This window comes from Phacochoerus africanus, chromosome 7 (genome assembly GCF_016906955.1).
Source record: "Phacochoerus africanus isolate WHEZ1 chromosome 7, ROS_Pafr_v1, whole genome shotgun sequence".
Lineage (NCBI taxonomy): Eukaryota > Metazoa > Chordata > Mammalia > Artiodactyla > Suidae > Phacochoerus > Phacochoerus africanus.
The window spans coordinates 95,382,358-95,409,486 of NC_062550.1; the positions used below are offsets into that span (position 1 = coordinate 95,382,358).

The 27,129-nt window shown below is 35.7% G+C and overlaps 1 long non-coding RNA gene across 1 annotated transcript in view; it reads left to right on the forward strand.

Moving 5' to 3' along the window:
- Window positions 1–412: 412 nt before the first annotated feature.
- The window catches only part of LOC125131554 (uncharacterized), a 38,043-nt gene continuing 11,326 nt past the window's right edge, over window positions 413–27,129 (forward strand). Inside the window, exon 1 of the long non-coding RNA XR_007135969.1 lies at window positions 413–507. This is a non-coding gene — a long non-coding RNA (uncharacterized LOC125131554). The remainder of the gene's footprint in view (window positions 508–27,129) is intronic.

The window sequence follows — 27,129 nt, forward strand, 5'->3', positions numbered from 1 at the left end:
AACAGTTTTTCAAAGAATCTCTAAAGTTATTGTTCTTTTACTTTTAAGTCATGAAGAATATATAAGAACATTGAAATGGAAACCTGATGTTTCTCAAATCACAGCAAAATGGAAACAGCAATGAACATGATATTTAAACTGGGTAGAAAATGTGGTCTGGATCAGTGTGTGCCCAAATCACATAGCTTTTATGCGCTATAGTGTTAAACTCCAAATTGACGTTTAAAAGGTCAAACAAAAATATAAACCTCAGGTTGGTGTTTCTGAAAAAGAATTCAAAATAAATATATTAACAGTAACACTATCAGTGCATTATTTTCTTAAAATACTGAAGAGTTCTACAAAAGAAATGAGTGAAAGGAAGTAAAAGTTTTTAATATCTAAGGCTGTCTTTCACAACCCATAATGATATCTTCAGCTGAGCAGTCATAATAGCAATCCCTGAAAGTTGCTCAACACCCCCTTCAAGCAGTGAAGCAGACAGTTTGGGGAAAGATGGATGGGAAGGTAATTCCTCTTTATTTTTTTGCCTTTTTCTTCATTTCAGAGATGCTGCTGACTCCCCTTTAGCTTAGTTCTCTTTTCCTAAAGGGTTCCTACTCTTTAGTTTATATGTGGGTAAATTCTTTTGCAATTTGACATTGGGCAGATTCCCATTTTTATTAATCAAACTAGTCTTTGAGAATCACTGTATTAGAAGCATTTATTATCTGAAAAACTCTTGGGACTTTGGCAAATATAATGTAACAGTTGCTAAAACAGATAATGCCTCCTATCTTGATAGCAATTATTTTTTCCATTCATAAAATGAAATAATCTCTAAACTAACTTCTTTCTCTGGCCACCCTCAAATGAACAAATAACTCTGGAGACTAATAAAGATAAACATGGTAATAGACTCTGACCTTTAAAAAAAAAATCATCCTACTCAGTCATTTAACCATCATTCTATTTCAATAGTAGTTTTGGCTTAAACAGCTTGGGAGGCATAAAGGGGACATTTTTAAGAATACGGGCTATTTCACTCTGACCACAAAACTGACTGCATGTCTTTGATCAAGCATTCTGTAAATCCACACTCTGGCATAATATTACTTATAATGTGATAAGTAAAGGAAGGAAAATTAATTCTGATTGGATGGAGACTGGGAGAAGCCATTGTATGATTCATTAGTGGCTTCAGAAGTTGAAGTTAAGAAAGAACCAAAAAATTCTGTTTTTCTGTGACTAAGCTTGGATGTCTTGAGAGGTTCAGGAAGAGTTCACATTGCCCTTGAACAAATATGTTTTCCACATTTCGTTGCCAGAATGGAGAGAAAGAGAAGGCCAGAAATTAGTGAAAAAGCCTGATCTCATTTTGTGTTTCTGGACTACCCTAGAGTAGGAAGTACCAAATCACCCTGGAGAGACTAATGCTTTTTTCCTGTTGTTTTTGCCAGAAGTGAAAAGTATTTTGCATTGCTCTCTGCCTAAGCTAACAAGAGACTCTAAGATTTTAAATTTTTTTTCAAGCTTGCAAATGCTGACACACTTTCATATATCCAGTTAAAGACTCAAAATACTAGAAAAAGTAAAACATGAAAACTCACTATTTTATTCGTATTGAAATTAACATGATTTCCTTTCCCCTAAGGAAAATGATAACAAAAAATGTCTGTATTTATTCAGGTTTTAAAATATAACTCTCTCCTTGTTCATTAAGTAATACTTAATTTGCCCTGAAATAAATTATATAAATTTTTTAAATTATGCCTTACTGCAACATGAAATTATGTGAAAACTGGAAAATCTATAAAATTAAGCTGGAAGATGCTGAGATATTTTTTAATTGCCTAAATTTCTGGATCAATTTATGTATGTGTGTATGCATGTACGTATGTACGTATGTATGTATGATTCATTCATTTACAGCAGATCTTATATTTCCTAGATAGTGTTTTGAGAATGAATATCTATGGGCAGTTTTCACCCATGGATTTCACATTGTACCTGATTTGTTACCATATCCTTAGTAGACGTTTTAAAATATTTTTAAGACACACAGTAAATGGTACTCTTGCTATGATTTAAGATATCGGTGAGATAATAATAATGATTGCATTTCAAATTCTATCTATCTTTCCCACTAATTAAATGAATAGCTTTTAGCAATTCACATACCCTCTGAGCCCCAGCTTTCTCATCATGAATATGGAATGGTAATACACTTTTTGGCTGTTACATATTAAGTGAAGTAATCTGTAATCCCTAAATAAGGGCTTCCCTATTTTTCTTTCTTTTCCTTTCTTTCCTACACCATCTTTTTTCTTGATCTTCAAAACTAATGGTGACAATTACGTTTATCTCATGAGACAGTTATATCTGTATTGCAGAGATGCTGTCTTTTCTTATTTGTGTTTGCAACAGCTAGCACATTGTCTATCAGGGTCTAATAAATATGTGTAGAATTAATGTTAAATATTTTATATGCATGTGGTTATAGCTCAAAAGTCCAATTCCAAACAACCATATATTATTCAGAATAGACCAGGCTCTCCCTTGCTACTTCACAGGTTGCCATTTCTAATTAGACCTGGGATTAGCAATTAAATGTTCTTAGAGTTATTCCAGAAAATTATCTAACTCTTGATAACTTGCCTCCTAGACTATAAACTCCACAAGGTCAGAAATACTGACTCTTTTGTTCAGTAATATATTACACATGTTCCAGTCCTTTAATAGGGACTTATTACATTGATGTTTAATTAATGATTAAATAAACTAAGATTAATTAATGACAAATGAAGAGCTGGGGTATGCTATGGGTATTTGATTTTCACAGTCCATAATTGTGCAGGCTGATATGCTGTTTTGCTAGAAGTTTTACTTCAACTTTTGCCTACATTTTGCCTTTCTCTATAGAGGTTACTTGGAAATTCTGTTACTCAGTAGTCCCCAGAAGATCTGTAATCTGGGAGGTTTGTGCTAAAATACACTTTATAGACAAATTTTCAAGGCTATTAGCCAGCATTCAGGCTTGACATTTACTATCAGTGGAACTCCAAAGTCGTATTAATGGAAATGTACAATGTATTTAATATATTATTTAAGGCCCAGAACATAGTCCTTTAAAAGATCAGAAAACTTTCTGCAATTATGTCAGAAGCTACAAACAAATATTAGCTAACTACCGACCACAAGGCAGCCACTGGCAATGTTTATTTCTTACATTATCTTACTTAATTTTTGAACACCCTTAATGCTATGTTAATTACCAAATATATAGGGTATGATTCCAGTCATCAGTAATTATCACTAGTAATAAAAATACATCCTGACCTTTGAGAATGCAGAGTTGATCTCCCAGATCCTATGAAGACCTTTAGAACTAGATCAAATATTTTTCTTTATTGGTAATAGAGTACTGATTGATGCTAATGGTTGGTAGAGTGTTTTTAACTCTGTTCCTAAGTATAAACTTGTTCTATTGGTTGGATTTTCCTGGAGTAGCCTATCATATCTCATTTTCCAGTATTGTGAATAAGTATGTGAAAGAGTCCATAATCATTTAATGCATTTTTTATAATTAGAAATTATATGTACACATTGTAGAAAATGTAGAAAATAAAGGCGAATATAATAGAAAAATATTCTAATTATTGATAATGACAAATTATAGTCAACCACAACTAACATTTTAATCTTTTTATCTATACATGTGTAAAATGTACATACACATATATACATATAATTAACTTCATATTGTATATATATGCGTATATTTGTTTTGTATCTTTTACTTAACGTTATAGAGTAACAAGAGTCATAATATTTTCTCATGTCATTAAAACTTTTTTTTTTGTTTTGTTTTTTTTGCTTTTTAGGGTCATACCCATGGCCTATGGAGGTTCCCAGGCTGGGGGTCTAATCAGAGATATAGCCATCAGCCTAAGCCACAGCCACAGCAACCAGAACTGAGCCGCGTCTGTGACCTACACCACAGCTCTTGGCAATGCTGGATCCTTAATCCACTGAGCAAGGCCAGGGATCGAACTTGCATCCTCATGGTTTCTAGTTGGATTCGTTTACACTGTGCCACAATGGGAACTCCTCACATCATTAAAACTTCTATAAAATATTTTCATTACATGTTAAATATTCTATGGCATAGATTTATCATAATTTACTCTTTTTTTGTGTGTATTTTTTTGTCTTTTTTAGGGCCTTACCCTCGGCATATGGAGGTTCCCAGGCTGGGGGTCCGATGGGAGCTGTAGCCACCGGCCTACACCACAGCCACAGCAATGCAGGATCCAAGCCACGTCTGTGACCTACACCACAGCTCATGGCAACACCAGATCATTAACCCACTGAGTGAGGCGAACCCACAACCTCATGTTTCCTAGTCAAATTCATTAACCACTGAGCCACAGTGGGAACTCCAATCATAATTTACTTTAACCAAACCCTGCTGTTGAAAATGTGGTCTCCAATTTCTATTAAATATTATAGATGACATTGTGACTATCTTTGAAGAGTTTCTCCTCATTTGCTACCAAGCAGAAAAAAAATCTACATGAAATATATATTTTCTAGATGATTATTTCCAGGATGTTTGATGACTCTCATCTTCTGAGTTAAAGTCACGTTTAGTACACTTATTATGCGAGGCCCTTGGTACAGCATAAAAAATATTACATAGAGGAGATAAGGGGACACTTTCTATTGTAAATTGTACTTTACCCCACTGGCATTGAGAAATAAAATGAGCAAAGACATTATGCATTTTGCATTATGCAAGGTAGTAAGTGATAGTAGCAAATAAACAGCAATCTGCACAGTTCAGGAGAACAAGAGATCATCAGGGTGAGATTTTAATATTTTTTCCAATTTTCATTATTTCAGTTCCCATCTTCTCAGATATATTATTTCACTTCCCTGATGTTTATTTGATGTATAATAGTAAATATATATACAACCTTTTTTTCATTGAACTAAAAAGGAGTTAATGTAATTTACTTGATTTACATCTTTATTGCATTATTCCAAGGTAATTGAGAATGCAGTTATTTTGTCAATGCCAAATTAAAGCATCAAGAGTATTTTTCAAAAATTCAAAAAAGATCCAGACTTCCTTCATAGATTTTCCTCTACAAATTCCAATGAGGTTTTGCTATAATTCTGTTTTATCAGACAACATTTTTAAAAAGTTGTTTGATATATTAGTCCAAATACTGCTTCTTCTAATTCACAAATTCAACAAATCCATTAAACAGTATTCCAAATCATGAATTTTTAAGTTTTAAATAAATTATTAAAACATTATTGTGTAGAGCAGTTGAAATTTCATCAGTGATAATTAATATTTCATTTCAAACCTTTGCCTCAAAACATGTTTTCCTTTTTTTAATTGAAGTAATAAGTTGATTTACAATGTTGCATTAATTTCTGCTGCACAGCAAAGTGATTCAGTTATACATATATATATACATTTTTTATATTCTTTTCCATTATGATTTATCTCAGCATATTGTATATAGTTCCTTGTGCTATACAGTAGGACCTTGTTGCTTATGCCTTCCATTTGTAATAGTCTGCATCTACCAACCCCAAACTCCCAGTCCATCCCTCCCCCTTAGCAACCACAAGTCTTGAGTTTGTTTCTGTGTCATAGATAGGTTCATTTGTGTTATACCTTAGATTCCACATATAAGTGATATCATATGGTATTTGTCTTTCTCTTTCTGATTTACTTCACTTAGTATGATAATCTGTAGTTCCATCCATGTTCTTGAAAATGGCATGATTTTGTTAATTTTTAAACCTGAGCAATGTTCCATTGTATATACTAACTGCATCTGCTTTATCCATTCATCTGTAGACTGACATTTAGGCTGTTTCCATGTGTTGGCTATTGTGAGTAGTGCTTCCATGAACATTGGGGTGCATGTATCCTTTTGAATTATACTTTTGTCCAGATACATAGCCAGGAGTTGGATTGCTGGGTCATATGGTAATTCTATTTTTAGCTTTTTGAGGAACCTCTGTACTGTTTTCCATAGTGGTTGTATCAACTTCCATTCCCATCAAGTGTAGAATGTTGTAAAATGTAACATTCTAAACCATGTAAAATGTTCCCTTTTCTCCACACCCTCTCCAGCATTTGTTATTTGTAGACATTTTAATGATGGCCATTCTGACCAGTGGGAGGTAGTATCTCATTGTAGTTTTGATTTGCATTTCTCTAATAATAAGTGATACTGAACATCTTTTCATGTGCCTAATGGCTATCTGTATGTCTTCTTTGGAGAAAGGTTTATTTAGATCTTCTGCCCAATTTTTCAATTTGTTTGTTTTTTTTTGGTTGTTGTTGAGTTGTATGAGCTATTTGTATGTTTTGGAAATTAAGCCCTTGTCTGTTGCATCTTTTGCAGATATTTTCACCCATTCAATAGGTTGTCTTTTCATTTTCTTTAGTGGGTTCCTTTACTCTCCAAAAGCTTGTAAGTTTGATTAGGTCCCATCTGCTTATTTTTGTTTTTATTTCTATTGCCTTGAGAGAATGACCTAAGAAAACATTGGTATGATTTATGTCAGGGAATGTTTTGCCAATGATCTCTTCTAGTTTTATGCTGTTATGTCTTATGTTTAAGTCTTTAGCTATTTTGAGTTTATTTTTGTGCATGGTATAATAGTGTGTTTGAACTTCGTTGATTTACATATGGCTGTCCAACTTTCCCAGCACCATTTGCTGAAGAAACTGTATTTTTCCAATTGCATATTCTTGTCTTCTTTGTCAAAGATTAATTATCTGTAGGTGGTTGGTTTATTTCTGTGTTCTTTATTCTGGTCTATAGATTCATATGTCTGTTTTTATGCCAATACCACACTGTTTTGATTACTGTAGCTTTGTAGTACTGTCTGAAGCCAGGTAGAGTTATGCTTCCTGCTTTGATATTTTCCTTCAGGATTTCTTTAGGAATCCTGGTCTTTTATGGTTACATGTAAATTTTAGGATTATTTGTTCCAGTTCTGTGAAAAATGTCATGGGTAATTTGATACAGATTACATTAAATCCATAGATTGCTTTGACTAATGTGGCCATTTTAACAGTATTAAGTCTTACAATCCAAAAACATTAGATCTAACTGTTTTCTTAGTATAGATACACATTCTGCAATAAGTAGGACTGTGAATCCAGCTGGAAATGACACATTTGTTGATGTGATTCTTTTTAACTTCATAGTTGATAATGGAACACATTCTGGTGGTAACAGTAATTTTTAAAAATTATTTGCTGTTTCAACACTCCTTGATAAAATGTTTTTGTATCTTTTATTATTGTTAATGTTTTATTTTGTAAAACTCTTTCTTACAGGATTTTTAAAAAGTGATTTCCCCATTGATGACTGCATATTTTTATCTTTTTCACAAGGCTTTATGAGCATGGCTGCATTCTGGTTAAATAGGTATTTAGCATATTCATTCTTAACAATACAAATTCAGAATACCATGTATCCCAACATTTTTTGCACTGACATCAACTGCCACCTCTCTCTCTTATTTCTTTTTGTTTAAGTGATCAAAAGTTGTATACTATTTGAGAAATACAAATAATTTGTATACTGTCTTGTACTAATTCATGTACAGTATCAAATGGTATTTAGACTTTTCTCATTTTGCACAGAATTAGAAAATGTGTCACACTGAAGTTTATTATTAATTTCTTCTGTGTTTCCCTGAAGATTCATAAGATTAAATCCCATTAAATTTAAAGGTAGGCTAAGAAATTTATAATAATCTTTCGATCTTTCTATTCTGGCTGGTTTTTTTTTTTTTAGTATTCTGATAAATACTTAAATTTATTAATAACAGATTACTCCACATTTCCTACATAATGAGAAATTACAAAACACTAACTATATACTATTTAGAAGCTTCAGCAACTGCATATGTACAGGATAATGAAAATGAATTAGTGATTATCTCAAAGTCAAATTGTTTCAAGGGTAGCCTGACAAAATCATCTATCATTCAAATTGGGATACTCTTGATTGTGAAAGTGCATACTGTTAATAATTTTGCCAGGAAAACTTGCATGGACTACCTGCTATAAAGCAGGGCACATATTGAACTGGTGCATATTCAATATGCCCACCATAGGTGCATTGTCTACCTTGACATGGGACAAATGGAATTTACATTAGAATTTGTATGAATGATTATTTTACTCTTCACCAACAGACAGAAGTATCTAGATTTTAACAACAGGATCATCCATCATCCAGGCATACCCTAGGTATTATACCTGATGTGACACTTCCTTCACAAATTAGACGTAAGAAATATGCACATTTTCCCCTTTAAATGGTAGTAAATCTGACAATGAGTCTCTGTCTCTTAAAGCCAGGGGAAAAAAAAAAACCCTTAGATTTGAGTCCCTAACTTATTATCTGTTTCCCATTCAGATTATTTAAGCTCCAAGGGCCTTCTGTTCTCACTGGATTACTACTTAGATATCCATTGTCCAAGATCTCAAGGTACAGTGCTGAGCAGCAATGCTATATTTCTGTGTTTTTTAAGCAAAGGATAATTTGATCAGGCTAGAAATTGTGTGTACTTTCTGTAAGATGTCTTCCTCCCATTTCCCTGGGTGCTTCAAGGTTTTGTTCTGCACTGTCGGCAGAGCTAGTGAACCTCTGGCCCCAACTTTGGAATAAGGCAAACTGGTCTCCACTTTGACCACTTCTCCCTCTTTCCTCTTATCTCTATAAGCTTATTTTCAGGCAGCTTAAATTTTCTAAGAAAGAAAGATAGACAAAATTTGAGGCAGAATACACTACACAGACTTTCCTGGGGTAAAGAGGTACAAAGTGTCTGCCTGTCGTCTTCAAATTGAGGGACTACGAAGCAGGAACAAAACATAATTTGCTGTCTCAGAAGATTAACCTGTGACTCTCCAGTGATACTCATTAGTAAGTCAGAGCTAAGCAGAGAGTTTCTACAGATACTGCATCTTTTCCTTGACTTGAAAAAGAAGCCCATGATTACTTAGTCTAAAATGGTAAATGTTGGTGGCCCTTTGACCCTTCTCATGACTAGGGAGAGGAAGAGAGAAAGGGTTCTGAGGGGCAAAATAAAAAAGGAAACACAAGAGTGACATATCTGGCTCAGTCCCCTTGATGTGGAAGACATTGGCAAAGGAAAGACAAATTCTTTTTTTTTTCCTCTCATGTGTCTACAACCAAAGTAGCATTTCAACATCATTTTCAAGTTTAAACCTCTACTTAGCATAGTAGCATATGCTGTTTTGGATAAACCAAGCCCCAATAATGTATACTTATCTCAGTACAAAGAACAACCTCATATTCCAAACAAACAAAAAGAGAGTCAGATAAAATGAATGGAATCTGTGGTTGGGGATACTTGCTGACATGTCAAAAGAGTTCTACTGACACATTGTTAGTGAAAAACTTTGGTTTTAGTACAAAATTTTAATATTTATCCCCCATCCTGCAGATATATATGTATCAACTCCCTCAAGACATTAATAAGGAACAACAAAATCCATTTTTTTCTTAAATGAATATTATAATTAGAATTTTATACAGCTCTTTAGTGCTATAATATCTGTATGTAAATGTTTAATTTCATGTTTTCATCTCATTCATTGTGTATTCTTCAGATATTCCCTTAAAATTATATGATTCTCAGAAAAAAATGGCATAGGGTTATGAGAATAGTCTTTTGTATGCTTATATTTATTTCTTTGGGTTTACATGTTTCCTCTAAAAGTGTAGATCCACTTATTCATATTTAAATAAGAAATTTGGCAAAACCTAAGTCTGTTCAATAACTCTGATAATTGGGCATACATCTTGTAACAAAGTATGACATTATCATTTCCCCCCTGTTCACATCTACAAGAAGTGTGGGTCTATGTTAGTGTTATGTTATTTTAATAGAATTAGGTTAGATGGATCTCTATCTTCAAACATTCAATAGTGCAATAGGTAAACAAGACCAATGAGTACTAATGTGTCATAGGTGTGTGTGTGTGTAGCTTTGAGTATATGATTAATTCCATAATACATTTAGCCTAACTAACTCATTCAGTTTGAATGAATTCAGATGGAATGTTTTGGTAGATAGTTTTACATGACCATACAAAAAGTAAAGATGACCTACTTAATAGGATAAAATTACACTAAAACAAGAAAGTAATAATTTGGGGCCTAAGGTATGATATATTAAAAGTTACTAGAAAAGTTTGTCAATGATGAAGGGAAGTTAGTATTAGAAAAACAAAGCAAAACAAAAGAAACAAGAAGACGGTCGAAGTTAGGAGTCCAATAAATAAAAAGACCAGTTAAGCTGAATGAAGTCAAGATGATGAAATAGTAAGAACTCAAAAGAGATGTTCAAAGTACTTGGGATTACTCAATTTCTCAAATAAAACGGTTGTCATAGATCGTAAGAGATTTATAACATATTAAAATTAAAACGCCAGTTTCCACTGTGGCTCAGCGGGTTAGGAACATGGCATAATCTCCTTGAGGATGCGCGTTTGATCCCTGGCCTCACTCAGAGGATTAAGGATCCACCGTTGCTGCAAGCTGAGGCATAGATGTGGCTCGGATCCAGTGTTGCTGTGTCTATGGCGTAGGCCTGAAGCTACAGCTCCAATTTGACCCCTAGTCTGGGAACTTCCATGTGCCACAGGTGCAGCCTTAAAAAAAGGAGCATTGAGATATTTTTCAAATGAAGAAAGGATCACAGAGTTTGATAGGCCAATGTTTTCACAGAAAGTCATAGGAGAGGGAATTTCAGAATGCAGACTTTCCAACTCTCAATTACCCCCAAATACTTTCAGTAAGAGAGGAACGGGAGAGGTAAGGCAGAACTTTCTGGAATGTTAAGCAGATCTTCCCACTGTGAAACTATGAGCCACTGTGTGTGGAAATTTACTTTTTACTTGTAATAACAGGTGAATTTCCCAAAAGAAAATTGTTACTTAATTCTAAATAAATGGTCCTTGGGCCCATTTAAATTTGCCTCAGGCCAACCAATTTCCCCTGTGACCAGATGGACACAAATTTGCACACAGCCGTGGCCCATGTGGCATGGCCCAGAGCCTTTCCTGCCTGCTGTCACTGGAATTTGGATTTAGACACAAAAGTGTAATCTTCCAAGTTTCATGCTTTTCTTCTCTCAGGCAAAAAACCAAGAAGGGGTTGTTGAACCACTTATTCATCAAGTTTTGGTTGATTCCCCTCCTTATTCTACTGTTTGTACCTCATTAAAAACAAAACAAAACAAAACTTGGAATTCTAGATTTCTAATAGTCTCATCTTTCTTTTTCTTTACATCAAGGGTAGAGCTGACCATTGAAGCTGAGCATTCTGACCACATCTCTGACTAAATTTCCTCAAAGATTCCCATTGGTTATAACTTGGTTCATATTCCCTAGGCCTCACTGACCTGGACCACACATTTTTCTTTAATCCAAAATTTAGCCACACTGTCTTTCTCCTAATTTCCAACATTTTTGCAAAATCCCTAAAACACAAAGTGCCTGTGTATATTCTTAATCTCAATATTTATTCTAGCAATTATGCTACTTGACTGTCTCTTACAAAGGCCAGGAGCTTTATCTTATCATTTAGTGATGCTTCGTTCTGGGAGCATGGCTTACTTATGTGTGTCTGTTACACTGATTATCACTTTTTTTTCTGCAAACTCTTTACTTGTCTCACCATATTTTGAATTCTTGGAAAAGGGTAGTGTTGTTCTCTGTCATTTCTGCATTCCCAGAACTTAACCCAGTATCAAGTACATAGAAGTAATGTAAATGTTTGCTGAATATATTGACAGATAAACACCAAAATGGCCCATCACTATTGCTCAAGCATCCTTGTACTACTCCTCTCTCATAAACCTGTATCCCTGTCTCTTCACCTAGCAAAACTCTATCCAGCCCAGTGTTCATCACAATGACTTTAGCTACTTGAAAAAATATGCTAAATGAATGAATTAAAATTTCAAATCAAATTCTCCTCTCATCACACAAGTAGTTTTTATCTTCACCTAGATGTAATTTCTCCCTATCTTGAGTCTCCCAAAAAATATTTTCTAGGAGGTCTGGCAACACTGTGTATGTCTCCTATAATTGTCAGAGATTATTAAAATATTTTGCCATTTTATCATTTCCTTGATTATCCTGAAGATTTTAAGTTCTTGATGATTATACCCTATGTTATTCCTTTGACTCTCCCACACACTGTCAGGTTCAATAACTGAGATTGGAAAGGCAAGACACAGAGGAAAAAGACACGGCATCAGTTTCAGGTTTGTGGTGACAGTGAGGGTTTGAGGGGTGGGATCAAACATACTTTTATTAAGCTACAAAGGAATTATTAAGGATAAAATGAAGAAATATCAGATAATATGGTGACACCTGTATATATAAAGTGCTAAGGGAATATAAAACATAGAATTGAGTGGAGAACTGAGAAAGAATTAAACAAGTTTCTTATCAGAAAGTGAGTTTGGAACACTCCCTTGAATCAGGATTTCTGAAAAAATATGAAGACAGGATTCCACAGGGTTAATGGCACAAAATGGTGAGAGGCATCAGGAGAATCAAAGGGCAGGACAGACTAACATGGTTTGCTCTAATCAGAGAAGTCATATTACGGTTAACAAAACATGGGGTCAGATCCTCAGGTCTAAGCATTCAATAGAAACATTTTATTAAAAAAGTTCTAGGAGTTGAGAAAGTCTTGCTTATTTTCCAAGAACTAATTAATCTATTTCAATGATGAATGTATTGCTGGCATTCTGGAAGTCTCAGCCACATTTCTTGACATTGTTACAAGCTTAAGTCCAGAATGTGGGTGTGGCATGGACACTGTGACTCAATAAGGCAAGTTTAAAAAAAATCATGCAAGCAAGTAAAACTAACCTTCTTTTAAAAAGAACTGCAGAGTCAGGAATCTGAAGTTATCATCTGGACATTGAAAATTAAGAGAAGTTTACAGCTTTTCACCCCTCTTAGCTGGATTCTTATAAACTTGCTTCATTAAATGAATGCACTTTCTTATTTGTCATCAAATCTTGTCAAATATACCAAAGTCAAGCAAGCGATATGTCTTTAAAGAAAACAGAAAAATATATTCCATTGGATCCTATTAAGAAACAATTAAGGAAAAGGCATTGCAATGAAATGAATACCTTATTCATTAGTCCTTCAAAGAGCTACCACAACAGCAACTCCTTTATTAAGTATATTCTGGTTTTCATGCAGTGAATACAGTGAATGAAGATGTTAGGAACCAAAACCCTTTCCCCTGTTTAAGGAAAGACAAATCTTTGCCAAATAGCTTTGGTTTAGGGAGTACCCATCCCAGTCCACATCTGCCTGAGTAGCTATTTATGTGAGATGGAAAATGGAAACTCAACAACCTCATTTCGTGACTATGTGCAAGGACTGTTAGTACTCAGTGAAAGTTGAAAGCCATCAGAGCTGGAAAGAATTTAGGCTGGCAACGGTAGATAAGTGTGTATACTCAGTAATATAAAGAGGCCATGAAGAAGGACCACTTGGAGTCTATACAAGTCAATAAAATCTCTGTAATATGTAGGGCAGGAGAAATTGTGGGCCAACTATTTTTGTGACAATGCACTGAAACACCCTGACTTTTTTATTTAAAACTCAAAAACAGCGGGAATGTTATGCCGTCACCAAGATGTAATGAAGTCCCTGGCTAAAAACAGTGTTAAACAAAGCATTAAGTAAGTAATGATAATAATAATAAATGAAATACTGAAAAAAAAATCTTAATTATCCTAAGTAAATATGTTTTACCTGAAAAAGGGAGCCAACCCAAAGACCAATAGCACATTCATTTCACAAAACCTTGCTAAGTCAGGGGAAAATGAATTTTTAGACTTATCGTAACTGTCCTGAAGAAAGGATGGCCACAAATATGCAAAGCCCTTTCCTCTTAGGGGACCATTTTTTTTTTCATATAATATCTCAGTTATTCATACAATGGACTTTATCTCCCCCCACCATATTGCCTCTTACTATTTTTCATGCAATTTATCATGTACTTGATTTTTAAAATAAAGAATATATAATATATAAGAACTCCAAATTCTCCTATCTTCTTCCTAGTTATAGTGTTCTTTCCTTCTTTTTCACTGCATTTATCATCATGAATTTGATATGTCTATTTCATTGTCCTTTTAAAATGTTGCCACATACATATATGTTCATGAATGTTTTATATATTTATATATTTTATATATATTTTCTGCCATACTTTTTACTCAAATTATGTTTTAAGCTCTGTTTTTTTTTTTTCATTTGAGTACTACATGCCTTTCAACAGCTGGGCAGCATTGCACTATATGAATATGACACATATTATTTAACCGTTCCATTTCCCTCTGAGGAATTTGGCTTGTTTCCATTTTTCCCATGACAAATAGCACTGCAGACAACCTAGTATATATCCTATGCAAATGAAGCATATGTTATTTTCCAAGCAGTTTGCTGTATAATCTAATTTAATCTTCAAAGTCTAGGGAAAATGTTATTCATTAAGATCTTAAAAATTAATATACTAAAAAAGTTAAGAAACATTACCAGGTTCACACAACTGTTAAGAAGAAAGGAGCTGGGGTTAAATTTTCATCTATCGCTACTGCAATCATGTTGTTCATTTATTTGTTCACATACTATTGTCTGTCACACCCACCAGAATACAAGTTTCATGGGGACAAGATGCTGTGATTTTTATCAATGAGTATTTGATAAAAGAATGAACAATTGAACAAATGAATGAATAAATGACTGAATACAATAGCCCTCCTGTATGTGGCAGAGCTCAAAGAGTGAAAGAATTGTTACCTGGTGTAAGTTCCGTGAATCAAATTAGTCTTAATTCTAAACAATTCCATGTGCAAAAAAGTACAGGCATGCTGTTCTGGGTTTGGCTCCTCATCAAGTGTCTGTGCTTGCTCAAGCTTAGGTTTTGGGGATGTACACTGAGTGAGCAATCTTTGAATCATTTCAGATGACATACAGAGGACTGGCTGTTTGTGGTTCTGAAGAAGTCTGGAAAGTTTAGTAGCATACTATAATATTTTTTTCTCATTTTGTAAACTCTGGAAAAAGATCTTCAAAGTTACAGCCACAACTTTTGTGACACGACAGGCTCTTAAGAATGAGTAATTAAAAGAATATGAATTGTGGTGTCTTAAACAACAAGAATAGTCCTGATTCTGGGAAAAAAAGACAGTTTAGCAATCCACTGTCCTTAGAGCTGTTGGCAAAACTTTTCCATTCCCTCATTCTTTGCCATTAACATCAGATAAGCAATGAAGAAAATTCTGCGAGCATTTTTGACACTCAAGACTGTTATCAGAACTGCATTTGTTTGAGTTATGCATTTTATTCTACAATATTACTACTCTGAAACTCACTGAATAACACTAATTCATAGAATATGTCAAATTCTCTGTATTAAATTTTCTAGTTAGTGAAAAATGTACAAAGGAAAACTCTTTTTTTCCCCTTTTTTATCCTTGTTTTAGCAACTTTCTAAAATAAATTAGCATACTTTGTGTCTGGAGTTCATTTAGCATAACTAATATCCAATATACCTTTAGAGATGTAGTATCTTTATGTAACTTAGAACCATCTAACTTGCAATAATAACTTAGAAGTTTTTCTTTTTTCTTTTTTTTGTCTTTTGTCTTTTTGTTGTTGTTGTTGTTGCTATTTCTTGGGCCGCTCCCGCGGCATATGGAGGTTCCCAGGCAAGGGGTTGAATCGGAGCCACCGGCCTACGCCAGAGCCACAGCAACGCGGGATGCGAGCCGCATCTGCAACCTACACCACAGCTCACGGCAACGCCGGATCGTTAACCCACTGAGCAAGGGCAAGAACCGAACCGCAACCTCATGGTTCCTAGTCGGATTCGTTAACCACTGCGCCACGACGGGAACTCCAAAAGTTTTTCTGAGATTGTACCAAATGTAGAAATCACAAGATACATCCTAGAATTAATTTTTCAATAAATTCTCTATCAGTATATTTGTGTTCACTCTACTCTTGTCCAGATGACTGGACAAGATGTTAATATAGGGTCCTGTATTAGTTGAATTCTGTTGCATTAATGTTTTAATAGGTTGAGTATAAAATGAACCAACATGGTATATAAGATGTCACAAGTGTTCACATTTTGGATATCACAGAAACTATCAACAGGTCTCAACTTTATTCAACATGAAAACAAAAACAAGCAACTTTCTACCAAAGGAGAAATGGTGACACTATAGCATAATTATTTCCTAGAATAGCTTGTAGTTCCTTCTTGCTAGAATGATTATATGTGGGTATGTGCCCCAAAAGTGGCGAATATTTTGCAAACCGTACTTACTTTCCTCATAAATTACATAATATTCAGTTACCTTTGCATTATAAATTATAATAACATACTGAATTAGAGATGAGCTCTTTCTACTTACTTTTAAACTACTTATATGGAAGATTTCAATCAAAGGTAAAAGTGAGAATACCATGATGGATCCCATGAACCTATGATGTAGGACTAGGACACAGATGATCTTGTTTCCTCTATACTTTCCCTAGCAAAAACATTCCTAGTATAAGCGTGAAATTTCAGAATGGTAGAAACACCATTGAATAGAAGACAAAAAAATCTGGATCTAAGTCTTTGCTCTACCCTCAGAAACCTCTACTTTTTCCATAACTCACTTACAACATGAGACTTTATGTAACCAAATATTTTAAGCTTTCCTCACAATCTTGTTTTATACAAGGCTGTAGTGGCCTATAGTTCACTGAATGCACCCTGCACCTTCAGTGACCTTTCTCTTTCTAAATAGATACTGGGATGTAATCTACCTATACCACAAAGGCAAAATTATAACCAACTTAAAAAAGAAAATAGAACTTACAAGGGAATAGTTCTTTTAACCATAACTATTCAACCATTATAATGATGTCAAGTGTTTGTGTGTGTGTGTGTGTGTGTGTGTGTATCTATGTTTTTTTTTTTTTCCTGGTCTTTTTAGGGTTGTACCCACAGCATATAGAAGTTCCCAGGCTAGGAGTCGAATCAGAGATATAGCCACTTGCCTATGCCATAGCCACCGCAATGCCAGATCCTTAACCTACTGAGCGAGGCCCGGGATTGAACCCACATCCTCATGAAACTAGTCGGATTCGTTTCTGCTGAGCCACAGTGGAACTCCCAATGATGTCAACTCTTAAAAAAGGCTCATGTACCAAAGTATAGGCAGAGGCCTAATGTATCTTGAATATGCAAAACTGATAACATCATAAATGTATTGTAAAAATAAAACATTCTGAAATAGGCTGATGGAATTTCAAAAACAGCCTAAAATTATAAATGAAATAGTTTTGTCTCAGTAGTAGAACGAAATGTTCTTAAATTTATTTCAATGCAGTTAGGTTGCAGTTAATCTGACAAAATTGCTTACACATGAGGAATTCATGCAACGATTAAATCAGTGAAGTAGAATTGACCCCATGTCATGTCTTGCCATTGTTTGCTTGTCCTTCATTCTATAATGTCACAAACCTAGTCTGTCCTGTTCACTGCTGTCTCCTCAGTGCCTAGCAAAGTACATAGCACAAAAAAATGAGTACATAAATAAATTTCTAAACAGTGTATTCTAACACATGAATCATGCATATTTGGTTATTTGGTTTACACTCATTGAGATGATTTCTAGACATATTCAAATACATCTGGTGAGCAGAGAGGACAATAGAGCTTATTTTTATGGTTGTCTCATTATATCCTTGCAACGTCTGCATGAAATAAATGTTACTGCCCAATTTTCCTAAGATGCAGAAAGAGATCACTCAAAACTGTTAAGTGACTTGTTCAAAGACACATGAGTAGGACATTGTAGGTGTATATTTGGAAATAAAGTCTATCTTATTTCAAAATCCATGTTTTATAAGCAAATAAGTTGTGGGTCCTGGGGTTTTTAGGAATGTGACTTTGGGGAGTGGGGCGAAATAGTCTGAAGTAGAGCTTCCCAACCTTAGCTGAAAATACCTTGTGCTTTGGTTATCTATTGCCAAATTACAACCTACCTCAATACTCAGTGGCTTAAAAGATCAATTATTTTGTTTATTTGATCACAATTTGGTACATGGGCCAGAGTCAGTGAGGTTTCTTTCTGGTCAATGTGATTTTAACTAGGGCTGTTCATCAGGGGGACACCAACTGAGTATCCACTGCCAAGATGGTGTCAGTCACACGGCCTCGTTATTTAACAAGATTCTCTTCCTCAGCATGCTGGTTTCAGGGTAGTCAGAGCCTTGCATTGCAGGGAGCTTTCTCCAGATTGTAATCCCTGAGCCCCCCATCCTTCTTAACCTTTAAGCCGCACTTGCATAGCATGACTTTCTCAGCATTCTACTGGTTAAAGCAGTTCACAGGAAAAACTCAGATTTAGGGAGACAGTCTACACAAGAGTGGGGATCTAAGGAGTCATGGATATTGGGGAAAGAGGTCACACTCCGTAGTTCTGTGAAGGCAAAGAACTTGTCTGTATTGTCCGCCACTGCATTTCCTTTCTTTAGACCAGTGCCTGACTAGGGGCCAATGGTATATATGGAAGTGACTGAGTAAAGAACTGGGTAATTTTTTTTTTTATTTGTCTTTTTAGGCCGCACCTGGGGCATATAGAGGTTCCCAGGCTAGGGGACCAATTGGAGCTGTAGCTGCTGGCCTACACCACAGCCACAGCAATGCCAGATCTGAGCTGCATCTGCGACCTACACCACAGCTCACGGCAACGCCAGATCCTTAACCCACTGAGCAAGGCTAGGAGTCGAACCTGCATCCTCATGGATACTATTCAGATTTGTTTCCACTGAGCCATGACAGAAACTCCAGGAATGGATAATTATAATTATACAAGCACCGGATAATTATAATTTTTATAAGGAATGAGAAAAAATTGGGGTTGACTAAAGAGAAGAAGAATTAAGTAGAAGACTGGCATAAGACAGTGAAAGCTTTCCAATTTTGGAGAGCAAATATGGGATGAACTCTGGTGAGAGATTTCTGAGATGTTGGATGTAATAGAGAAGATAAGAGGCTGTCAGAGAGCCTGATGCAAGGAAGATACGTGGCCCAATCTAAAGAAATCAGGCTATCTAAACAGTCTAAAGGTATACTATTTGAGATTTTAGGCATTATTCCTTCTCAATATTACAGTAAACAGATTCAAAAAATGAAGTAAAAACTACTTTTTTTTTTTTTTTTGGCTGTACCCATGGCATGTGGAATTCCCTGGTCAGGGATTGAACCCTCAGCAAAGTAGTGACAACGCAGAGTCCTTAACCACTAGTCCAACAGGGAATTCTGAAGCAAAAATTCTAAAAGAGAAAAACAAAATCAAAAAACAAAAAACCTAACATCTTCAAGGAATGAAACTTGGCCAAAGAATCACTCATTACATTGTTCTATTATCTGGACTTCCCATTGTGGCACAGCAGCAATGAATCCGACTATTATCCTTGAGGATGCGGGCTGGATCCCTGGCCTTGTTCAGTGGGTTAAGTATCTGGCATTGCCATAAGGTGTGGTGTAGGTCACACACATGGTTCAGATCCCACGTGGTGGCTGTGGTGTAACGGTGATTCCACCCCTAGCCTGGGAACTGTGGGTGTGGCCTAAAAAGCAAACAAAGAAAAAAAAGTTCTATTATCAACTTGACTAAGAAAAAAAAATAGTGCTAAACAATCACTGCTATAGATTGAGTGTTTGTATCATTTAAAAATTAATATGTTAACATTTTAACTCTCAGAGTAATGGTATTGAAAGTAAGTCCTGGAGTTCCTGCTGTGGTGCAGCTGGTGTTGTCCCTGTGGCTGCACAGGTTCAGTCTCAGGCCCGATGCAGTAGGTTAAGGATCCAGTGTTGCCACAGCTGTGGCTTGGATTTAGATTTGATCCCTGGCCTGGGAACTTCCATATGCCACGGGTGCAACCATAAAAGAAAGAAAAAAAAAAGGCAAGTCCTTTGGGAGGTGATTGGTCAAGGGGGTGGCTCTCTTATGAATGGGGCTAGTGCTCCTATAAAAGAGGTCCCAGAGCCCCCTCACTCCTTCCTCTTTGTGGAAGGCACACACAGTGAGAAGGCAGCTGTCAATGAGAAAGAGCTCTCACCAGACACTGAATATGCAGGTGCCGTGATCTTGGACTTTCCAATCTCCAGACTGTGAGAAATAAATGCTTATAAGCCACCCTGTCTATGGACTTTTTGTTATAACAGTATGAATGAACTGAGACAATCGTGTCCATAAAAACATTTGACTGTTTTCCAAGTAAAAAGACATCTTAGTATCAATAAAGTTTAGAAAGAAAGATTCCAATCAGGGAAAAAAAAAAAAAGGTACCAAGGAGGACTTAACTCTCTTATATATGTTTTTGTTTCTGTACAGTTAAGATTTCACTAAAATAGAGATGATCTATTGGCTAACTCTTTTTAAAAAAAGTTTAAATGTAGGATCATAATTTTCTTTAGAAATTTCTCTTCTTTAGATAATGATATGTGCCATACAATCCTCACACCTAGCAGTGTCCCACTGGAAAAACTCAAGTTTCAACCATGATGGGTCACACAATAAATCAATAAAGCATGTATTTGAGTTTCTGCTCAAAATTTTGCTATATACTTAGACCTTGGTCAAGTGTTCAGAAACCCCAAATTGGCTGTGAACTAGTCACTGTTATGCCTTTTATATCATTGTTTAGTTTCATTTGACAGTTGGGTTTTATTAAAATGCAGAAAAATTCAGAGTATTAAATATGCTTAAAATACATTTTGTTGGAATTTCTGATGCGGTACAGCAGATTAAGATTCATCATTGTCTCTGCAGCAGTTGGGTTGCTGCTGAGACATGGGTTGGATCTCTACCCAGGCAGAGATGGTTAAGCATCCAGCATTGCTGCAGCTGTGCCATAGGTAGTAGCTGCAACTGGGATTCGACCCCTGGCTTGGGAACTTTCATATGTCAAGGGCACAGCCAAGAAAAAGAAACAAATTTTTTTGGCAAGAATATTTTCTAACAAAGAAGAGGCCTAGATAAATAATAGAATATTGGAAAATACAGACAGACACTCAATTTGCCCTTTGGGGGTACTTTTCTATACAGGATAAGCCTAAACTACTGACTTGAATATGTGGTTCATACAGTATAAGTTCATCCAATAATTTATTTAGTAAATATATACACACTCTGTGTCAAGTCTTATTCTATGCCTCAGAATCAATCAGTGAACGAAGCAATAATCACTATCCATCACTACCTTCTGATGGAGGAAATAAAAAATGAATAATAATGATAAAAATACATTGCAGGTGAGAAGGTAATACATGCTATGGAAATAATAAAAGTAGAGCATGGTATGGGGATTTAGTGTCAGGTATAAAGGAGGAATCAGATACAGCAGTAAATAGGGCACCATGTTAGGTATTATAGAGAGGTAACTCTGAGCTGAGTTGTACAATGTAAGGGAAGAATTTTTCAGGCAAAGGGGATTACTAGTCAAAAGCCCTAACACAAGAGACTTCCTGGATAATTTGAGCAATAGCAAGGTGTTAACAAAGGTGGGAGGAGAGTGAGTGAAGGAGAGAGTATCACAAGTTAATTCTGAGAAATTGTAATGGTGTTTGATGGAGGGGGTTGTTTCTGAAGTCTCATAGGTCTTTAAATTTTTTGGCTGATTTTTTTAATGGAAATACAGAGCCAGTGTAGGCTTTTATAAAGAGTTCTACACTATGTTGTCAATTAGATTTTAATACCTTACTCAGATTGTCGCACTGAGAAAAACCTGGAATGGGTTAACACTCCTATCCCTCAGCATACAAGTCCTTGCCTTCTTGCCTTGAATTTCTTCATCACTCATCTTATGATGTAGTTGCTCACATGATTTGAACAAGTTCTTTGGAAATATGGTTTTCATTTACTCCTTTTTTTCCGATGCCATGTAAATTAGTCACTAATGAAGAGATCTAGACACCTTAATCTAGAGAGAACAGATGTGAATTTTTGTACTACAACATCTGCATTTATGGTCTTCATGTTGGTGAACCTCAAACACTAGAAATATTAACTAATTGAATGAATTAACATAGCAATATTTATTGTATGTCTACCATGTGTCAGGCACTGTTCTATGACTTGCAGGTTTCTTAGTAAATGAAATTAACCAGGATCCCACTCTCATGAAGCTCATATTAAATTTCAAATAATATATGCACCTAATATTGGAGGTTAGCTTCCATACACATAATTTGAATTTTATTTCAAAGAGGTAGACATTGGGGAAATCAAACTTAGGCATATCACTTTCTTTTGTAGATACCATAGCATTAAAGATCACAAGATATTTTCTGATCTAGTTTTGTGCCTTTGAAAAGGAAGGGTGTAATTCTGGTGTTTATCACATCCATGCCCCCTTTTTTCTTGGTAAAACATATTAGTTTTATGCTACTTCCCTCGTTCTTTATGCAGCTTATGTGAATGGGGGAAAAATAAGACCAAACTCAGTGCCAGGTAGGACCTACCTAAACTAAGTCAATAGGCACAACCCAAGCTGTTACCCTTCAAGGATGAGCACATGATCCAATTTGGGTCAATGTAATGGGAGGAGATGTTTTTGAGGGCTTCTGAGAAAGAAGCATACTTCTGAGACCAGTCTTTTCTCTGTCTGCTCACTGTAAATGAGTCACTTGTAGCTGCTAGCAGATCCTGGCAGCCATCTTGTAACCCTGAGGAAAAGCAGCCTTAGGTTGAAATAGCATTGAGTAAGGTGCCAAGGAGGCATGAAAACAGACCTCTGTGATTTCATCAGGAAAACTGGATCAAACCTTGCCTAAATTAGACATACCTCTGGCCTTCAGTTCCTTAGCCTATTAAGTTCCCCTGTTGTTTAAACTTGAATTTGAGTCAAGTTTTCTGTTACTTTAACTAAAGGATTCCTAAGGAATACAACGACTCTCTGCCTGGTACTGGTAATAAGAAAGGGGTAACGCAGAGGTTATGACCTCAAGGGATTTATGTGTTAGTAACAAACCGAAAAATAATGAACTAGATAGAGGGATACATTTTAGGATAAAGAGAAAGAGGATGGTCCGTTTAGCAAAAAGAACTCACAGCTTGTTGGTGGGGGACTGTGACAGGCTGCCAAGGAAGGTTTCTTGGAGATGATCCCTGAAGTTTATAAATAAGTGAGGCAGAGAAAGGGAAGAACACTCAGTCAAAATAAATAAGTCCAGTTTTTCAGTGACTGTGAAGCTGGGAAATTCTGACTGGGAGAAGCACATCAGATCTCATTGTTCTCCCAGCCCTTCAACCGTCCCCTGAAGCCCCTCAATAAATGGGTTGATTTCCCCACCCCCATAAAAGAAATAAGTCCAAATATCTTAATGATATTACCTATTAACATTTCTTGCCTGCTATCTCACTGCTATGCTCAAATATTTGCAGATATTGTCTCATTTAATCCCTGCAATAACTCTATGAGGTACATACTTTATATAAACAAGGATGATAAAAGTTAAACAACAACACATTTTCAAATAGCCAAGAAGCTGCAGATCTGAGAACTGAACCAACATTTTGATTATAGAATCTGCGCCTGAATCCAATATCTACTGCTGGCTTCCAGAATGTGGGGACTACAACATTTTCATTTCAAATATTTCTTTATATCTGGAGCTTTGGATAAGAGCAGGAGTGGAAATAAGTGAAAGTAGAGAGGAAATCAGTGGCTATATTATAAAAGAATCTCATGCTCTAAAAATGAGATTTTAGGCCTGAAAATTTAATTTTTTTATTACTCAAATGAATTTATCGCATCTGTAGTTGTATAATGATCAAAACAATCTGATTTCACAGGATTTCCATCCCACAGCCCAAGTTTTTCAATGTCTGTGAGTCAGCATCTGTTCTGCAAAGAAGTTCAGTCTGTCCTTTTTTCAGATTCCACATGTCAGTAATAGCATTTGATGTTGGTGTCTCATTGTACAGCTGACTTCACTTAGCATGATAGTTTCTAGGTCCATCCATGTTGCTAAAAATGCTGGTATTTTGTTCTTTCTAATGGCTGAGTAATATTCCATTGTGTATGTGTACCACATCCTCTTGATCCACTCTTCTGTCGATGGACACTTAGGTTGTTTCCTGTCTTGGCTATTGTAATTAGCGCTGCAATGAACATTGGAGTACATGTGTCTTTGCGAGTCATGGTTTTCCCTGGGTAGATGCCCAGGAGTGGGATTGCTTGTCTTGTTCATGATCTCCACAGGAATTCTTCCGCTTTTCACCATTGAGAATGATGTTCGCTGTGGGTTTGTGGTATATGGCCTTTATCATGTTGAGGTAGATTCCCGTTATGCCCACTTTCTGAAGGGTTTTTGTCAGAATGGGTGTTGGATTTTGTCAAAGGCTTTTTCTGTGTCTATTGAGAGGACCGTATGGTTTTGATTCTTCAGTTCGTTAATGTGGTGTATCACACTGATGGATTTGCGGATATTGAAGAACCCTTGCATTCCTAGGATAAATCCCACTTGATCATGATGTACAATCCTTTTAATGTATTGTTGGATACAGTTTGCTAGTATTTTGTTGAGGATTTTTGCATCAATGTTCATCAGTGAAATTGGCCTGTAGTTTTCTTTTTTTGTGGTATCTTTGTCCAGTTTTGGTATCAGGGTGATGGTGGCCTCATAGAATGAGTTTGGGAGTACCCCTTCCTTTGCAATTTTTTGAAATAGTTTCAGAAGGATAGGTGTTACCTCTTCTCTAAATGTTTGATAGAATTCGCCTGTGAAGCCATCTGGTCCTGATGAACCAGTTTTGTTTGTTGGCAATTTTTTAATCACAGTTTCAATTTCAGTTCTTGTGATGGGTCCATTTATCTTTTATAGTTCATCTTGGTTTAGTCTAGGAAGATTGCACTTTTCTAAGAATTTGTCCATTTCTTCTAGGTTTTCCGTTTTATTGGCATATAGTTGCATATAGTAGTCTCATGATCATTTGTATTTCTGTGATGTCCATTGTAACTTCTCCTTTCTCATTTCTAATTTTATTGATTTGAGTCCTCTCTCTTTTTTGCTTGATAAGTCTGGCTAGGGGTTTATCAATTTTGTTGATCTTTTCAAAGAACCAGCTTTTCATTTCATTGATCTTTTCTATGGTTTCCTTTGTTTCTATTTCATTGATTTCTGCTCTGATCTTTATGATTTCTTTCCTTCTACTAACTTTAGGTCTTGTCTGTTCTTCTCTCTCGAGCTGCTTTAGATGTAAGGTTAGCTTGTTTATTTGAGCTTTTTCTTGTTTCCAGAGGTGGGCTTGTATTGCTATAAACTTTCCTCTTAGAATGGCTTTTGCTGCATCCCATAGGTTTTGGAGTGTCATGTCTTCGTTGTCATTTGCTGCTAGGTATTTTTTAATTTCCTCTTTGATTTCTTCAGTGATCCATTGGTTGTTTAGTAGCATGTTGTTGAGTGTCCACGTGTTTGTGTTTTTTGCAGTTTTTTTCTTGTTGTTGATTTCCAGTCATATAGCGTTGTGGTCGGAAAAGATACTTGATATGATTTCAATTTTCTTAAAGTTACTGAGGTTGGACTTGTAGCCCAGGATGTGATCAATCTTAGAGCATGTTCCATGTGCACTTGAGAAGAATGTGTATTCTGTTGCTTTTGGATGAAATGACCTATAAATATCTATTAAGTCCATCTGGTTTAATGCGTCATTCAGGGTCTGTGTTTCCTTATTGATTTTCTGTCTGGTTGATCTGTCCATTGCTGTAAGTGGGGTGTTAAAGGAAAATTGTCGATTTTTCCTTTTAAGGTTGTTAGCAGTTGCCTTATATATTGTGGTGAATCTGTGTTGGGTGAGTAGATATTTAAAATTGTTATATCATCTTCTTGGATTGATCCTTTGATCATTAGGTAATGTCCTTCTTTGTCCCTTAAAATATTCTTCATTTTAAAGTCTATTTTGTCTGATAGGGGTATTGCTACTCCAGCTTTCTTTTGATCCCCGTTTGCATGAAATATTTTCTTCCATCCTCTCACTTTCAATTTGTATGTGTCCCTAGAAGTGAAGTGGGTCTCTCTCTTGAAGACAGCATATATATGGGTCTTGTTTTTGTATCCATTCAGCCAGTCTATGTCTTCTGGTTGGGGCGTTTAGTCCATTCACATTTAAGGTAATTATTGATATGTGTGTTCTTATTGCCATTTTATTAATCACTTTGGATTTGTTTTTGCTGCTCTTTTTTCTTCCCTTCTTCTCTTGTTCTTTTCTGCCTTTAGAAGTTCCTTTAGTATTTGTTGTAAGGCTGGTTTAGTGTTGCTGAATTCTCTCAGCTTTTGCTTATCTGTGAAGGTTTTGACTTCTCCTTCAAATCTGAACGAGAGCCTTGTTGGGTAGAGTAATCTTGGTTGGACGTTTTTTCCTTTCATCACGTTAAGTATATCATGCCACTCCCTTCTGGCCTGCAGAGTTTCTGTTGAAAAATCTATCGATAACCTTATTGGGGTTCCCTTGTATGTTATTTGTTTCTTTTCCCTAGCCGCTTTCAAGATTTTCTCTTTGTCTTTAATTTTGGTCAGTTTGATTAATATGTGTCTTGGGGTGTTCCTCCTTGGGTTTATTTTATATGGTACTCTTTGTGCTTCCTGGATTTGAGTGAGTGATTCCTTCCCCATGTTAGGGAACTTTTCGGCTATGATCTCTTGGAATATTTTTTTCTGTCTCCTTCTCTCTCTCTTCTCCTTCTGGCACCCCTATAATACGGATGTTGGTGCGTTTAACATTGTCCCAGAGTTCTCTGAGACTCTCTTCATTTGTTTTCAATCTTTTTTCTCTTTTCTGTTCCTCATCCGTAATTTCCACTAATCTGTCCTCCACCTCGCTTATTTGTTCTTCTGCCTCCTGTATTCTGCTGTTGTCTGCTTCTAGTGAATTTTTTGTTTCAGTTATTGTATTTTGCATCTCTTCTTGTTTAAGTTTTATATCTTGTATCTCTTTGCTCAGTGTTTCCTGTAAATTATC